This window comes from Triticum aestivum, chromosome 1A, assembly GCF_018294505.1.
Source record: "Triticum aestivum cultivar Chinese Spring chromosome 1A, IWGSC CS RefSeq v2.1, whole genome shotgun sequence".
Lineage (NCBI taxonomy): Eukaryota > Viridiplantae > Streptophyta > Magnoliopsida > Poales > Poaceae > Triticum > Triticum aestivum.
The window spans coordinates 435,350,784-435,361,021 of record NC_057794.1 but is presented as its reverse complement, the minus strand read 5'-3'; positions in this window follow the sequence as shown (position 1 = coordinate 435,361,021).

Sequence of the window (10,238 nt, the reverse complement as noted above, 5' to 3'; positions counted from 1 at the left end):
AGAGAGTCATTTATTTCTTTTGTGTGCTTTTATAAGGTTTAAAAATAAAAATATGTGCCAAGGTTTGCCTTTAGGATGTTTACATTTGCTTGATGGTTTGTACGGTGCAGGACAGAAACTTTAGATGTAGTGTGCGATTTTACATTTTTAGCTGGAACATCAAATGGTTCTGATTCTTTTTGCACTGTCTTCCTATAATTTTTTTTATTTTTCCTAATTTTGGTAGAATTTTTCAAGTATCATAAGTATGGTGAATGTTCAGATTATTACAAACTGTTTTGTTTTAGACAGATTCTGTTTTTGATGCATAGTTTGCTTGTTTTGATGAAACTATCAATTTATATTAGTGGATTAAGCCATGAAAAAGTTATATTACAGTAGACACAATGCAAAAAACAAAAATATGAATTGGTTTGCAACAGTACTTAGATTAGTGATTTGATTTATTATACTAACGGATCTTACCGAGTTTTCTGTTGAAGTTTTGTGTGGATGAAGTGTTCGATGATCGAGAAGGTCTCGATGTGAGAAGAAGGAAGAGAGGCAAGAGCTCAAGCTTGGGGATGACCGAGGCACCCCAAGTAAATATTCAAGGAGACTCAAGCGTCTAAGCTTGGGGATGCCCCGGAAGGCATCCCCTGTTTCTTCAACAAGTATCGATATGTTTTCGGATTCGTTTCGTTCATGCGATATGTGCAATCTTGGAGCGTCTTTTGCATTTAGTTTTCATTTTTATTTTATGCACCATGCTGGTTTGAGATAGTCCTTGGTTGATTTATAGAATACTCTTTGCACTTCACTTATATCTTTTGAGTATGGCTTTATAGAATGCTTCATGTACTTCACTTATATCATTTGAAGTTTGGATTGCCTGTTTCTCTTTACATAGACAACCGCCATTTGTAGAATGCTCTTTTGCTTCACTTATATTTTTTAGAGTGTGGGCATATCTTTTGTAGAAAGAACTAAACTCTCTTGCTTCACTTATATCTATTTAGAGAGATGGCAGGAATTGGTCATTCACATGGTTAGTCATAAAATCCTACATAAAACTTGTAGATCACTGAATATGATGTGTTTGATTCCTTGCAATAGTTTTGCGATATAAAGATGGTGATATTAGAGTCATGCTAGTGGGTAGTTGTGGATTGTAGAAATACTTGTGTCGAGGTTTGTGATTCACGTAGCATGCACGTATGGTGAACCGTTATGTAACGATGTTGGAGCATGAGGTATTTATTGATTGTCTTCCTTATGAGTGGCGGTCGGGGAAGAGCGGTGGTCTTTTCCTACCAATCTACCCCCCTAGGAGCATGCGCGTAGTACTTTGTTTCGATGACTAATAGATTTTTGCAATAAGTATGTGAGTTCTTTATGACTAATGTTGACTCCATGGATTATACGCACTCTCACCCTTCCATCATTGCTAGCCTCTCTAGTGCCGCGCAACTTTCGTCGGTACCATAAACCCACCATATACCTTCCTCAAAACAGCCACCATACCTACCTATCATGGCATTTCCATAGCCATTCCGAGATATATTGCCATGCAAATTTCATCATCATCATATACATGACTTGAGCATTCATTGTCATATTGCTTTGCATGATCGTAAGATAGCTAGCATGATGTTTTCATGGCTTGCCCGTTTTTTGATGTCATTGCTACGCTAGATCATTGCACATCCCGGTACACCGCCAGAGGCATTCATATAGAGTCATATCCTTGTTCTAGATATCGAGTTGTAATATTGAGTTGTAAGTAAATAAAAGTGTGATGATCATCATTATTAGAACATTGTCCCATGTGAGGTTATCAAAATAAAAGTGGACAAATAAGCCCCCCCCCCCAAAAAAAAGAGAGAGAGGCCAAAGAAGCCTAAAAAAAGGGAAAAAAGAAAAAAAATAAAAAAATGAGAGAAAAAGAGAGAAGGGGCAATGTTACTATCCTTTTACCACACTTGTGCTTCAAAGTAGCACCATGTTCTTCATATAGAGAGTCTCTTGAGTTATCACTTTCATATACTAGTGGGAATTTTCATTATAGAACTTGGCTTGTATATTCCAACGATGGGCTTCCTCAAATGCCCTAGTCTTCATGACCAAGCAAGTTGGATGCACACCCACTTAGTTTCAGTTAGAGCTTTCATATACTTATAGCTCTAGTGCATCCGTTGCATGGCAATCCCTACTCACTCACATTGATATCTATTGATGGGCATCTCCATAGCCCGTTGATACGCCTAGTTGATGTGAGACTATCTTCTCCTTTTTGTCTTCTCCACCACCATTATATTCCACCTATAGTGCTATGTCCATGGCTCGCGCTCATGTATTGCGTGAAAGTTGAAAATATTTGAGAACATCAAAAGTATGAAACAATTGCTTGGCTTGTCATAGGGGTTGTGCATGATTTGAATATTTTGTGTGGTGAAGATGGAGCATAGCCAGACTATATGATTTTGTAGGGATAACTTTATTTGGCCATGTTATTTTGAAAAGACATGATTGCTTTATTAGTAGGCTTGAAGTATTATTGTTTCTTATGTCAAATGATAGACTATTTCTTTGAATAACTCGTGTCTTAATATTCACGCCATGATTAGACATATGATCAAGATTATGCTAGGTAGCATTCCACATCAAAAATTATCTTTTTATCATTTACCTACTCGAGGACGAGCAGGAATTAAGCTTGGGGATGCTGATACGTATCCGTCATATCTATAATTTTTGATTGTTCCATGCCAATATTATTCAACTTTCATATACTTTTGGCAACTTTTTATACTATTTTTGGGACTAACATATTGATCCAGTGCCCAGTGCCAGTTCCTGTTTGTTGCATGTTTTTTGTTTCATAGAATATCTATATCAAACTGTCACGACTGGTTTTCCAATAAAAATGTTTATTGAGAAACCAATCTTTTGAGTCCAGTATGAGAAAAATCCTCCTTACTAGTAGACAAATTCTTGATACAATAAGCCAGTAGCATAAAATATATTATAGGGTCGATCTACGGTTGCTCAACCAAATTATTACAAGCACGCCAATAATTATACATAATGGCGGATATGACACCGTGGTGTGGAGGCATACTACTGACTCGAGGATAGGGTGGTGGTGGAAAATCACAGCGGGGAGTGAGATACATGACTCTAAAACTGGCATCTCATCGAGCGTCGAGGTGAGGCTCGATGAATTTATTTGGTAGCGGAAGCGGATATAATACAGTGACCAAATCCAGGGTCGCACGAGACTGACTGGGATTCCTCTAGGCGTCAGACTCGCTATCAAATTCTTCATCCATGAGATCGCCTTCGTCAGCATCTGGCCAAATCAACAAGCAGGTGAGTACTTTGAAAGTACTCGCAAGACAGTTCAGACGTAAGATATAACAAATGCATGCATGGATGCGTCATGATTAATTTACCAATGCACATTCAAAAATTAGCAAGCAAGGTAAGTAAAAAGGGAATCGGCGGTAGTCCGCCTGAAAACCCAACAAAAAGAAATAATAGGAAACCGATCGGGTGTCTGAAGCGACACCTCGAAGGGTGAACAAATAAATAAAGATCATGCCGCAGTCGGGCGTCTAAGCGACACCACGTAAAGGGCTTAAACTGAAAATAAAAGACATGCGTGCCACAATCGGACATCGGGGCGACATCACAGGAAGGGCTTATATTGAAAGTAAATAACAGTACTGCCGCAGTCGGACGTCTGAGCAACATCGCAGAAAGGGCTTTTATTGAAAGTAAATAATAACAATGCCACAGTCGGACGTATGAGCGACATCGCAGAAAGGGCTTTTATTGAAAGTAAATAGTAACAATGCCACAGTCGGACGTCTGAGCGACATCGCAGAAAGGGATTTTATTCACAAGTAAATAATAATCATAATAAATATTCAATTCATGATAATAAACGGGTTAGTCCATCCACAGGAATAAACATTTAACCGGACTTAGCACTCAAGTGATTCACCGGAGTCTCTGTCATCAAAACTGACATTTGTCAGGATAAGATAATACCGAACTTGGACATGGAATAGATGATTCAAAGGAATATATGACTCTGCAGAGTTTGTACGAAATTTTTTCCCACAGCCAAGGGATTTCCGTAGTCACGAAGGACTAGTTCTGTTTACGGTATTTCGGAAGAAAACACAGCTAACCAGTACACAACCATCCTACCTCTCGATGCCAGGAATCACCCTAGACATCATCCAAGAAAAACTTTTGAGACGGGGAGATCACAATCTCGAATAGCATGGGATCAAATTTATATAAGCGCGCTCTAAGGGGTGCCCCCCCTCTCGGTCCCAACCGGAAACACCCATGCCCCCTGACCGGATGACTGGCTTTAATCCAGGGCCATGGAACCATCATCACGGCCTCTCCTTTTGGTGTGTACCTAGAAAGCGGTTTGCAACTTACTAAGCCATATTCCTTGCGGAAAACATGTGGTAGTACAGGGAAGGAAAAATGGAAGGAACTGGACCGATACGGGTTGACACTGAAGTCATATAGTCTAGCATAAGACTGGCATGCTACAACACTGCCATCTTACCCATCCTCATGCCAACACATGGCCATGCATACTCACGTCCATCCACTTATGGATTTTCGAAACTCACTTGCGTCATCGTTGCATGTAACATGACATTCGTCGGTATGCTCATCAACATGCCATGAAACTACTTAATGCAAACATGTCAAAACAATCATCATATCAAAAGTTCAAACATGCTTGCTTGGTTCAGAGTAGTCGGAGCCTAGCTCGGTGAAGTTCGCGGTCTCGTCACCTCCTTCGGTATCTACAGTATAAAGAAAATATATGCGCTATCATGAATACCATGAGGTGCACAAAAATTTCTCCAAATATTTTTCAAATAAATCTGATAAAAAAATTAGACAAAATTTCAAAGAGGACAGAAAAAGAATCAATCAAAAATACTCTTCTATTTAAAAGTTATTAGTGTTTTTGTCCAGGGACCTTTCTGTAATGAAATAGAAACTTTCCAGGGTTTTCTTTATAAAAACAGAAAACGCTTCAGTCTCGAATACGTCAGCACAGCGGGGAAGACGTGTTTTGCCCGAAGGCGTTTCCAGAAAACGATTCAAAAAAGGAGAAAAAGCTGACGGGGAGGACCCACCCGTCGGGTTTGAAAATGAAAACAAAGAGTTGGCGCCAGAGGGCCGCGGTGATCGCCGACGGCGATCCACGGCGAGGCAGGAGGATCGGAGGGTACCTCCGTGTTCAGGGCGTCATTCCGCGTCGGTTGGTGGTGGTGGTGGTCGCTGGCGAGCACCACGTCGGCGGCGGCCCTTGCTCCGGCGGATGGTGGTTCGGGCGTGGATGGAGCTCACCGGAGAGTGCCGCGGAGGGCAAATTGAGGAGGGGGTTAGACCTCTGGTAGCTAGAGGAGGTTACTGACGGAGTTTGGGCGCCGGGGACGGCCTCACCGGAGTGAAACGGAGTGGAGGCCGAGGCGGAACGGAGCGGCCAGAGTTGGGGGAGGAGACCTCCTCGAGGTCCTCCTAGTGGCCTGGCGGGGCGTTGGTGAGGTGCAGTGGTGGTGCGTGCTCGAGGGTGAGCTCGGGGTACCCTTTTATAGGCGATCCGAGGTGGTGGCCGTGAACGGAGTTCTCCGGCGATGGATTACGGCGGTGCAGTGCTTGGTCGGGAAGTTTAGGGGGTTGGCCATCAACGTGGAGGTCCACTGGCTCCACTCTGACGCTCAACGGACTAGGATTAGAAGCTTAGGGCAGGTTTTGTCGGAACAGGACGGCGCGGGTCCATCGGCGGTAGAGAGCGCGCCTAGTGCTTGTCGGGCCATGGCGACGGTGCAGCGGGGCTGCGCTGGCATGCATGAGCCACGCGTAGGGCTAGGGAGCAAAGGGCGGCAGAACGGCATTGCAATGCTGGTGCTGCCACTGTTGGCCGCTACGGGTGGCGTGGCCACTGCATAAGCCGCCAGCTCCGGCGATGCTCGCCGCCTCCAACGCCAGGAACCAGCCAAGTGCGCGTGCGGCGCTCTGGACAGCGAGGAGGGGCTGCACGCATCGCGCCACAACGCACTGTCGACGCGTGACTGAACCCTGACATAGAGAAACGACACTGAACTCTGAAACTCTGAATTTTTCTGGAGGTGTATAGAAACTGTGCAGGCCAGGTGTTCGAGAGAATGATTTTGGTATGTAGGGATTTCTCCTTGAGTTGAAACTTGGTGGGGTGGCCTCTCATTGCATCTGGAAACTGCCTGAATTTTGGTGGAATTTTTGGAGCAGAGGAGATATGAATTTCACCAAATTTGGCAAATCTGGTCGAAACTTGCAGAGACTGAAATTTGAAAATTTTGAAAAGAGGGAGAGTGTATCAAGATGGTTCTGGGTTGTGGGTACCAAGTACTATCCAGGAGAGTTGGTTTGAGGTCAAAAATCAATTGCATCTTGGTACTTGCTTTGAAAATCACTCAGGCTCAAAATAATTGGCAGAAATGATTTGAGAGATAAAATAATTGAAATAAAATCCAAAACTTGTTTGGACTTGTTGAGATAGAGAATTTAGATTGTTCAAAGGTGGAGGGAGGGATTTTGAGAAGATTTACTATAGGAGACATGGTAAAACCATGGGTGGTTTTCAAGATAAGAAAAACCTCAAAATTCATAGAGTTCTTTTTATAAGAAAAAGAATAATTTCCAAAAATATACTTTGAGAAGGGAACCATCAGAGGAAGAGTTTTAAATGATCAAACACCATAGTTTGAAGAAGATACAAAAATAAAAATCCTTGCCAAAGAAGTTTTTAAGAGGAAGGTTTTCTGGAAAAAAATTAAATGGCCTCTTTTCAAAAACCAACAAAGTTTTTTGTTGAAAACCAAATAAAAATTTTGGAGTGTCACAACACCTACCCCCTTAGGAAAAATCTCGTCCCCGAGATTTCAGCTGATCCTTAAATAATTATGGATGCTCTGTCCGAAGGAAACCCTCCCTTTCCCAGGTTGCTTCACTTTCGGTGTGGTTGCTCCACTGAACTTTGAAAAACTTGATGGTTTTCTGTCGGGTCCTCCTTTCATACTCCTCTAATATTTTTACTAGGCGTTCTCGATAGGTGAGGTTTGGCTGCACGTCAATGTTCTCATGGGATACTTGTTTCTCTGGGTTGCTTATGCACTTCCTTAACTGCGAAACGTGGAATACGTTGTGGACATCGGATAATTCCTCGGGTAAGTCTAGCTGGTAGGCTATCGTGCCTCTTCGTGCCACTATACAGAATGGTCCGATGAATCTTGGCGCTAGCTTTCCTTTAATCTTGAATCGTTGCAATCCCCTCATAGGGGATAATCTTAGGTACATGAACTCACCAGGTTCGAAGCTGACCCCACGATGTTTCTGATCGTAATAACTCTTATGTCGTCTTTGAGCGGTCTTGAGTCAATCTCTGATTAGCTTGACCTTTTCCTCGGCTTCTTTGAGCATGTCTGGGCCGAAGATACGGCTGTCTCCGGTTTCTGACCAATTTAGCGGGGTACGACATCTCCGTCCGTATAGGGCTTCAAAAGGTGCCATTTGCAGGCTGGCCTGGTAACTGTTGTTGTATGCGAACTCGGCATATGGCAGGCTTGCTTCCCAAATGGCTCCATAGGTGAGGACACATGCTCTTAGCATGTCCTCTAAAACTTGGTTTACGCGTTCCGTTTGTCCATCAGTCTGGGGGTGGTATGCTGTACTGAAGGCTAGTTGAGTTCCCAGAGCCTGTTGTAAATGATCCCAGAATCTCGAGACGAACTGAGTGCCTCTGTCGGATATTATAGTCTTCGGGACTCCATGCAGACAAACTATACGGGAGAGATAAATCCTGGCAAGCCTCTGAGTGTTGTAGGTTGTCTTCACTGGAATGAAATGTGCCACCTTGGTTAATCTATCGATGATGACCCATATGGCATCATTCCCGTGTCATGACCGAGGTAGTCCGACAATGAAATTCATCCCTATTTCATCCCATTTCCACTCAGGTATTTTGTTTGGTTGCAGCAGTCCGGCTGGTCTTTGATGCTCAACTTTTATGCGTTGACAAGAATCGCAACATGCAACGAAGGTGGCTATGTCCCTCTTCATACCGTGCCACCAAAATCTTTCCTGAATATCCTTATACATTTTGGTTCCTCCAGGGTGGATCGAATATGGGGCGGTGTGGGCTTCAGCTAGAATTTGCTGTTTGAGGTCCTCTATATTTGGCACGCAGAGTCTGTCTCCGTACCATAATATTCCTCCATCGTCTATGACGAACTCCGAGGCCTTGCCCATACTCACCTTTCTTTTAATTCCTTCGATGTTGGGGTGACCAGGCTGAGCTTCTTTAATTCTCTCCACAAGGTCGAGCTGTATTTCCAAGTTTGACATGGTGCCTTCCGCGATCATTAACAAGTTGAGTTTGGCAAATTCTTGTTGGAATTTAGGTCTCAAGCTTTGCAGACTGTTTTCGTCGGAGCTGGGGTTCCGACTAAGAGCGTCGGCCACTACATTTGCTTTTCCTGGATGATAGTGGATACCAACATCATAATCCTTTACCAATTCCAACCAGCGTCGTTGCCGTAAGTTTAGTTCTGGTTGTGTGAAAATATATTTGAGACTTTTATGGTCCGTATATATTTCACAACGATTTCCAAGTAAGAAGTGCCTCCATTCCTTGAGTGCATGTATGACTGCTGCCAATTCTAAGTCATGAGTGGGATAATTTTCCTCATGCTTGCGAAGTTGCCTTGAAGCGTACGCGACAACCTTGCCTTCTTGCATCAACACGCATCTGAGACCCTTTCTGGACGCGTCACAATACACTTCAAATTTTTTGTGTATGTCTGGCACAATTAATACTGGTGCTGTCGTTAATTTCCGTTTTAGCTCTTGGAAACTTTTCTCACAGGCTTCTGTCCATTCAAACTTCTTGTCTTTCTTGAGTAACTGCGTCATAGGCTTGGTTATGGTGGAGAATCCTTCAATAAATCTACGGTAATATCCTGCCATTCCCAAGAAACTTCGTGTGTCCGTTATGCTGGCTGGTGACTTCCAGCCAAGTACGACCTTGACTTTCTCCGGGTCCACTGCAATACCGTCTTGGGTCAGTACGTGGCCTAGAAAACCTACTTGTCTTAGCCAAAATTCGCACTTGCTGAACTTGGCATACAATTAATGTTTCCTGAGTTCTCCTAGCACAATCCTGAGATGTTCCGCGTGCTCTTCTGGTGTCTTGGAGTATACCAGAATATCGTCGATGAATACCACAATGAACTTGTCCATAAACTTCATAAATACTCTGTTCATGAGGTGAACAAAATATGCGGGGGCATTCATTAATCCAAATGGCATTACTATGAACTCATATAGCCCATATCTGGAGGTGAAGGCTGTTTTGGGGATATCTTCTATTTGCACTTTTAATTGATGGTATCCTGACCTTAAGTCAATTTTTGAGAATACCTTGGCCTGAGCGAGTTGATAAAACAAATCGTTTATCCTTGGCATTGAGTATTTGTTCTTGACTGTGACCATGTTAAGCGCTCGGTAGTCTATGCACAATCTCAGTGTTCCATCCTTCTTTTTGGCAAATAAAATTGGTGATCCCCAAGGTGAGGAGCTGGCTCGAATGTATCCCTTGTCCAGCAATTCCTTTATTTGTTTCTTCAACTCAATCAACTCGGATGGTGCCATTCGGTATGGTTTCTTGTATATGGGAGTGGTTCCTGGTGCTAGCTCAATGCTGAATTCTATCTCTCGGACTGGTGGCATGCCTGGTAGCTCTTCGGGGAATATGTCTGGAAATTCACATACTACTGGAACCTTGTTTAGCTCAGATACGTCTACCTTATTCAATCTCGGCTGCCGGGATATTTTTCTTTCCTTGGCGGATACCCTTATTGTCTTCCCGTGGTGGTGTGTGAGAATTATGGTCCGGTTGAAACAGTCAATAAAACCCTTGTTGGTGGTTAGCCAGTCCATCCCTAGGATGACATCCAGTCCTTTATTTTCCAATACAATAAGATTGGCGTGAAACTTCAATCCTTCGAACTCAATAACCACATCTTGACAGTAACTCTGAGTAACTTGCTCAATCCCAGGGGACTTGATGATCATGGATTTTTCCAAGGGAAACATCGAAAAATTATTTTGCAAAGCAAAACTTTTCGAGATGAATGAGTGAGAAGCTCCAGAATCAAACAAAACCATGGCAGGTA